This window comes from Nicotiana tabacum, chromosome 13 (assembly GCF_000715075.1).
Source record: "Nicotiana tabacum cultivar K326 chromosome 13, ASM71507v2, whole genome shotgun sequence".
Taxonomy (NCBI): domain Eukaryota; kingdom Viridiplantae; phylum Streptophyta; class Magnoliopsida; order Solanales; family Solanaceae; genus Nicotiana; species Nicotiana tabacum.
Window position 1 is genome coordinate 110,808,883 of NC_134092.1, and position 8,443 is coordinate 110,817,325.

The following is an 8,443-nucleotide window of genomic DNA, read 5'->3' on the forward strand; positions in this document are numbered from 1 at the left end:
TCTTTGCGGTTTGATTTCAGGTCTATTTAGAATGTCAAATTCTCAGTCTACTTACTTGAACGTCGATGCCGAGTCAGGCCACCATGGTGAAAATAATAACGTGATGCCAAGCAATGACGTACCCCCTGTTGATCCTAATAGTGTCCCAGCCATTGACCCAGTCGATGCCAACTCACAAAGTGCCATTAACATCAACCTGCAAACTGATTCCGAAAATAGCATTCGTGAAGCATCCCAGCCGTCAGCTCGAGATGCGCCCGAAGGGGAAGGTGAAAGAGTAAGCTTACGATTGATTTTTGAAATGTTCCAAGCTCAGTAAGTGGAAATAGCACAACAACATAGTCAAAATCACGTACAGAACACGACCGAACCCCAGCGGGTTAAAGGAAAACGTTCGGAGAGATGAACGGATTGTAATAGAACCAGATGAGTTCGGGCCCGGAGAGACTTCCGAGGTGATAAAAATGCTCGAAGCACTAATGAAACGGGTGGAGTCTGACAAAAAGAAGATAGAGGTAAATGATAAAAAGGTGGAGACTTATAATTCAAGAGTAGATCAGATCCCGGGAGCGCCTCCAATATTGCAAGGACCAGATTCCAAAAAGTTTATTCAGAAACCGTCCCCCCCAGCGCGAAACCAAAGCCAATTCCGAAGAGGTTCAGAATACTCGATATTCCAAAGTATAACGGGACCACAGATACAAACGAGCATGTAACCTCTACACGTGCGCAATACAAGGCAATGACCTAGAGGACGGCGAGATCGAATCGGTGTTGCTGAAGAAATTTGGGGAGACCTTGTCCAAAGGAGCAATGATAGTGTCACGACCCAAAAATCCAATTAGTCGTAATATCACCTAACCCAACCCCCTAGGTAAGACAACTAATAACAATCCAATTCAAATGAGATTTACTGAGAGATATAATGATAATATACTGAACTTTTATATAAGGAATTCCCAAGGACTGGTAGTACAAATCATGAGCTTCTAAGATGCAGAGTTTACAAAGATGGTATGAAATAAATACATCATCTGTTTGAAATATACATGAATAAATTAATAATTCTAAAGCTACCAAGAACAAGAGGTAGCTAAGACCGGAATGCAGGTACATCTTTAATGCCAACTTCCGCCATACACAATAATATCAACATGTACAACCGACCCCATGTACTTAATAAGTAACAAACCTAACCTTAGATTGAAAGCGGTGACGAGCTTGGACAAAGGTAAGGGTCCAACACCAACTACCAGGAATGACTCATAATAATATAACTAAAATAGTATATGTAATAACTCAAAGATATAATGCTCAGCTCATTTACAGTTCCGAAAAATAGGCATGCTTTTTAAGTATAATAGTAAAAGCCCAAATCTTTTACCGAAATCACCAAAATAGGAGTAAATCTGAAAACTATGATTTTTCCTAAAAACATTCAACAACATATAAGATGTTTCATTATCAGATAGCATGAGGAAAGTACATATCTATGCCTACATGTCAATGAGCATGGAAAGTCATGAATGACGCAATAACGTACAACATGAGGAAATGTATCTCTATGCATGCGTGTCAAGTGTGCATGTCAAACGCAATGCAACACAATAATAAAACCATATGCATACTCTCGGAGTATAAATTCGCTCAGTCCTCCTAGACATTCAGTCCTTACAGTCACTCAGTCCTCCCAATCACTCGGCACTCGCCCTCGGCACACACATTCGCACTCGTACTCAGTAGGTACCTGCGGTCACTACTGGTAAGTCAGACTCCGGAGTGGCGGATCCTGTCCAAGCGCTAATATAAGCCAATCATGGAATGAATCAATAAAGCCTGTGCGACGTGCAGCCCGATCCCATAAACATCCTCACAATCAGGCCCTCGCCTCACTCAGTCATCAATCTCTCAAGTCTCCCGGCCTCACAAATCTCATGTCTATCAGTCCAAACAATGATAATATGATGTGAGACAAATGATAATAGAGACTAATATATGGTATGCAATGAATGAGTATGACTGAGTATGTCATTGCAATTTAAGTAGATAACTCAACAACAAAAATGACCTCAGTGGGTCCCAACAGGATAAGCATAAAGCCTAAACATGGTTTCTAACATGGATCACAACTCAATTACTCTAGCACGTAGAAATTTCATGGATGGAAACAAGATTAGGACACTACACAATACCACAAAATCAACCGAATCATGATTCATACGGTGCACGGCCACACGCCCGTCACCTAGCATGTACGTCACCTCAACACCAAACACATAACAAGTATATTCAGGGGTTCATACCCTCATCACCAAGTTTAGAAGTATTACTTACCTCGAACAAGCCGAATCCAATACTGAGTAAGCCAAACAATACTCTAGAAATACCATCCCTTCTGTACCGACCTCCGAACGACTCAAAACTAACCAAAAGCAACTCAAATACATCAAATAATGCCTAAAGAAACAATTCCAAATTATAAAGGTCGAATCTTTAATCAAAAGCCCAAAGTCAATCAAAAAGTCAAACCCGGGCCCGTACCTTGGAACTTGGCAAAACTCACAAAATCCAACAACCCATTCAATTACGAGTCCAACCATACTAGTTTCACTCAAATCCGACTCCGAATCGATATTAAAAACACAAAAAATTATTTTTTGAAATTATAAACAAAACCTCTGATTTCTCTTTCAAAATCAATAACCAAATGCCGAAAACGAAGATTAATTCATGATATATAATCAAAAACGAGTCAAGAATGCTTACCCCAATCCATGTGGTGAAATTCCTCTCTAAAGTCGCCCAAAACCGAACTCCAAATCCCAAAAATGTGAATAAAACGACCAATTCGAAATTATAGCTTCTACCCAGGCCTTTCGCTTTTGCGGACAACCTGTCTCTTCTACGACTTCGCTTCTGCAAAATAACACTGAAGTCTGACCTCTCGCACCTGCATAAAAATTCCGCTTCTGCGACGTCACAAGTGCGAGGACACGCTCCGCTTTTGCGCTCAACTTTGCTCCTGCGCTCCAAGTCACCGCATCTGCGATTCCATATATGCACCCAAAATCTTGCTTCTATGCAAATAGCCCCACACCAGCCTATCTCACCTCTACGACCAAAGGGCCGTATATGCGGTCTCGAATCTGCGACCAACCTTCTGCAGATGCGGACACACCAGAACCAGAATCCTCTAGCCCAATTAACTTAGCCCAAAAATGATCCGAACCAATCTGAAACCTGCCCGGGCCTCTCGGGACCCCGTTCGAACATACCGAAAAGTCTCATAATATTACATCGGCTTACTCGCGGCCTCAAATCACAAATAAGAAAATCAAAATCATGAATCGCACCTCAAATCGAACTTAATGAACTTTTGAACTTTTAACTTCCAAAACTCATGCCGAAACATATCAAATCAACCAGAAATGAATTTAAATTTCTCACACAAGTCCCGAATAAGATAACGACACTATTTCAATTCTCAAAACCATAATACGAACCCGATTTTATCAAAGTCAACTCCTAATCAAACTTATGAAATTTGGCCTCGGTTCAAGCCTCTTCACCTCTTCGATCTAGGACACTAGGTAAATCCCCCGGGCATGAATCAACTCAAGAGTCTCTCTCTGAAACAGCCACTTCATATACACGACCTTCGTTGTTATGCGGGCCTCAGCTACCTCCACATCATTCTTGTATTGGGCCAACATGTTCTGGACTTCGGAGGCCTCGTTCAAAGCCACCTCCAGCTTGGACTTTAACATAGTTCTTGTCCGAGAGTATCCCGTTCTGTAACGATCGAGCCAAGTTGCGCCTGGAGATCCTTATTCAGTCGAGACCATTTGTCGGCTTTTTCCTCTCATCCCCTGGAGCTGATCTTTGGCCGATACCAAATCCTCTTTGGTGGAATCCCGCTCCGAGGCCAGGATATCCATTTTTCTCCTCAACTCCCCAGCTAAGGCTTTGACCTCGTCCATCTCGGCCCCATGTTGGTCGATCAGGTCTATCTTTTCTTAGACCTGTGAGGTAGCAACATTAGCATTTGCGATCAAACTCTCATTATTAATCTCATATTGCCTTTTCAACTAGAAGGGCATGTTCCCGTTTCACCTTCGAGGCCTCTTTTTGAGCCCTTTCTAGCTCGGCTTGGAGGATGGAGTGGTCCCTGAGGACCTCATCTTTTTTTCTCACAAAGTGCTTTGTACCTGCTCCTTGAGCTCGAACTCAAGGCGACTCACCTCCATCCGAGACCGGTAGAAGCTCTCATGATGTAGCACCGAGGCTTGAGGTTTAAGAAATGTCAAAATCGTTAGAATACGCCAAGATAAAGTGGACTCTTTAAAGATACGAGGAAAAGAAAATATACCTTGTTCAGTGCCTGCTGTGCCTCGTTGAAAAGGCTCGGCGCGTCCACCTCATTTATCTTCACTTGGCCCGCTTCGGTTACCAAGGAACGAAGGTAGCTGGCTATACCCACCAGCACAGATAGCATTCTAGTATCTGTCGGTACCGTATACATGACTTTTTTCTTATGGTCAGGATCCACACTCGGGGCGGGGAACTGCTTCAAAAGCTTTGGGCTCGAACTCAGCGCGTCTGACCCCAACAACACATCCCTTTTTGGGATCTCCAGGTGGCTAAAACCGAAATAGTCTTCCAGTGTACCGACGTCCATACCTTCAAAAAATAAATTCAGGGCTTCATCAGTGGCCTGTGATGCCTCTGTCGACTTTTCTGTAATGGCTTGAGCCTCATAGAAAAGAGGCTTCGCGTGAGACGGTGACTCCGGGACGTCAATGACTTTGGAGGCCTCTCTCGTAATTGGAGTAGCTTCTAGAGGGGCCGTGTCCACAAGTTATCCCTCGAGCTACCGAGCCGAGGAGGGTTCAGCCTTACGGTCACCCTCATCCGGTACTGCCAGCTCTTGTGCAGCGTCGGCCGGATCGTGGACGACAAACTCTATCTCATCATCCTCGGGGGTAGTCCCTAAGCTGGTATTGAGAATCTGGGTATGAGACCCTGGCACAAGTAATTTTCTTTGTAGACTTTCTAACCTTGACCACAATCCTCTTTTTCTTGGCATAGGCGGGAGTGTCCGAGGGGTCAGGGGAACTTTTCTTCATTCTTGATTTCTCTTCCTTCTTCGCAGCAGCCTCGACAGTAGGTAGTACCGAAGCATAAGGTTTTGTAGATGGGACGAGGCCGTAACTTCGGTAATCGCCTGAATCTCGATAGTCTTGGGAAAAGCTTTGAAAAGAAAAAAAGGGACTTAGACGAAATGATGATAAACTAAAAAGGAAACTCAATCAGGAAAAGAAGGGCATTCACTCTGGGAACGAGCTTCCCATTTGCCTTTAAAAAGTTTACGCCACTCGCGCTCGGAGTATGTCAATTCTTTGCAGATTCCCTCGACCCACTCCTTGAAACGGGGGAATACATTGGCGACTCGGGCGACCGCTGTAAATTAGGAAAGGCGGGTAATAAGAAAGAAGGACAAATTCAAAAGATTATTTTGACGATTTAAGAGAAAATGAACTTTCGTGTTGAGTTCCACTTCTTAGGGAACGACAGGAACTCAAAGGAAATGTGATCTTTGGTCTTTACCCGAACAAATCTCCCATGCCAGCCTCGGTCCATATCCTCATTGATGCTCGAGAAGGGAGCCTTCTTTGCCCGTCAGAAAAGCTTGATTAACCCCCCTGAGAAGATTCTGGGGCTGTAGACATGAAGTATATGGTCGATCGTGAACTGGGGCTCCTATGTGTTGTTGGAAAAATGACAGAAGAGGGTTATGATCCTCCAAAAGGATGGGTGGATCTACCCGAGGCAAACCTCGTACCTCTTACAGAAGACGAAGACAACCGTGTCCATCGGGCCAAGCGTGAAAGGGTACGTATAAACGCTTAAGTACCCCTCCACGTGCATTGTGATGTCCTCATCGAGATTAAGGATGATTACTTTCTTGACTTCCCACTTGTAGTCCTCTCGGACCGTTGAGAGCGTGTCTTCGGTAATGAAGCAGATATACCTTCACACCTCCTCATCCCGATATCCTTGTTTGGAGGCTTTTTCGACCTTAAAGTCATTATCTATGGAGCAGCCTCCGGGGATAAAATCTTTAAGAGGAGATTCTGGGCTACTACCTGAAGGGGCGCTTCGGTATCTGCAGCCGGGGTAGAGGTTGAAGGACCAGTATTTTAAGGCACCGATTTTGAGGTTTTTGCCATCTTTATCTGGGAATATGAAGGTTTGGAGGCTGATATGCAGGTTTGAAGATGGGTATGTAGATTTGAAGGTCTAGCTTGAAGATTTGAAGGCAAAATATGAAGATTAAAGAAATGAAGTTGTGAAGAACAATTTGTGAAGATTTGAGGGAATATCGAATAAGTAAAAATAATTCGAGGGTAACTTGAGAAGGTTCGAAATCGGAATGTAAAAAGGTGAAAAATGGGAAATTAGAGCGTTTATAGGAGGGAGACAGTGAATGCATGACGTTTCACATTCGATACCCACCGAGTATGGTCAACCGACGGTTGACACATGTATAAAGGTAGAACGACGTGATTGATGGGACGCTTCGCTGACTTGTTAACTCGCTTGCGACGAATGGAGAAAGGAACCGGGGGTCAGTTAGTTACTTCTCGTCGTTCTTATAAATCTGCTCTCCGAAAAATGAGGGGACTATCAGTGTACGGGTAAAATCGGGAATAGAGTTGCCTCTGATTTCCTGGTGAAGAAATGAGAGAACAACGTGATCCAATATGACCTCGAGTAAAGCCGAGGGATGCCACAAACCAGAGCTTGGGGAGGATGAATGATGCGCCAAATATCGGACAAGGCCGAATATGGGAAGAATCGAGTTTGAGCAAAATAAAAGACCGAGACTAGAGGAAAGACTGCTGGAAAGGACAAACGAGGGACCGAAATATCCGCCCTTAACTGGATATTACGGAGCAAATCTCGTCCGGTATCAACAACCTTTCACGGTTTACCAAATTATTTTTTTACTTTATTTAAACTTGTACTCGGATTAAAATTCCCTTACTATATAAAAGGGAGAACCTTTTTATTTTAAGCACCATTGTTGACACACATATCAAAGAAATGAAGTCAATTTTTGTTCTCTAGTTCCTGTTCAAAGAGTTCTTCAACTCCTTATTTATTCAATTGCAACTGAGCCCGTTTCGAGGGCTTAATCGGGACCAACTTGCGGTGTTCATCGTAAAGCTAGGCTTAATCACCCATCACATTTAGTTTGATCGTTTTATTTTCCTTCAATTCAATTATTTGTTGTTCTTAGATTGTTCGTGTTAAATAAATTACGTATCTTTTAAACCACGTATAAATTCAATTGTTATTCATTTTAAGGGTAAAAATATGAGAAGCAATGCACTCTCTTCAATTTCCACACCCAAAAAGTTTTCATTGAGAAATATATCATTTATTTGACAATTGTCATACCCTTTTTTGGATAATTATTTTTTTTATTACCAATGGAGAACTTTGTACATCATAGAAAGAAACTATGCCCCTGTTTGGCCATAGATTTTAGCTGTTTGTTTTAATTTTTTTTTGAAAACACTGTTTATACAATATGATCAGATTTTGAAAAAAATATGAATTTTTTCTTAAAGTTTCCAAAAACTGCCCTAAACTAGTTTTTGGGTGGATATTTTTATTCTACTCACAAACTTCAACTTTTATTCAAATAAAATGCATGTCTAAATACAACTTTACCTTCCAAAAATTATTTTTCAAAACAACTTTCAAAACTCTTTTCTTAAGTTTCAATCAAATCTATGTCCAAACACTACTAACAGATCTAGTATAGTGGATGAGACTGCTCTTCCCTTAACCAGAGGTCTCGGGTTCTAGCCCTGGGTATAAGAAAAAATCCTTGGTAGGGAGTGCTTCCTCCCGAATAGGGCCCTATGCGGTGCAAATCTGTATATAGTCGGGTTCCAATGCGGGTACCGGATACCAGGTGGGAAACCAAAAAAATATGTCCAAACGATAGCTAAAATGGGACAGCAACCCCAATTTGAGTTGCAACTAAGCTAACTACTACACTTCCACTACCAACTAGTATCTTGACCTAAACTACTAATCTAAGCTACTGGGACCTAACTGCATAACCTTACAACAAAACAAATTTTGTTGTTTATCCACATAGTTATCATAGCCACTAACAAACTCCAAGGTCATTCAGAGAATTAATTACCAATCCAGGTAGGAACCCTTCCACTAAACTACAACTGAAGAATGCTCGTACAAATTAGTATATAAGACTAGACAATCAATAATATGCAAAAAGATGGGGTTTCAGTCACTTCTCTCTAAGCAAAGAATGAAATGGCTCCTGTTGTTTCTCTGAGAGCATAGAATAAGAAAACTGACAGCTTTGGTAATACATTTGAAATCAAAAAACTTGCGAGCAATA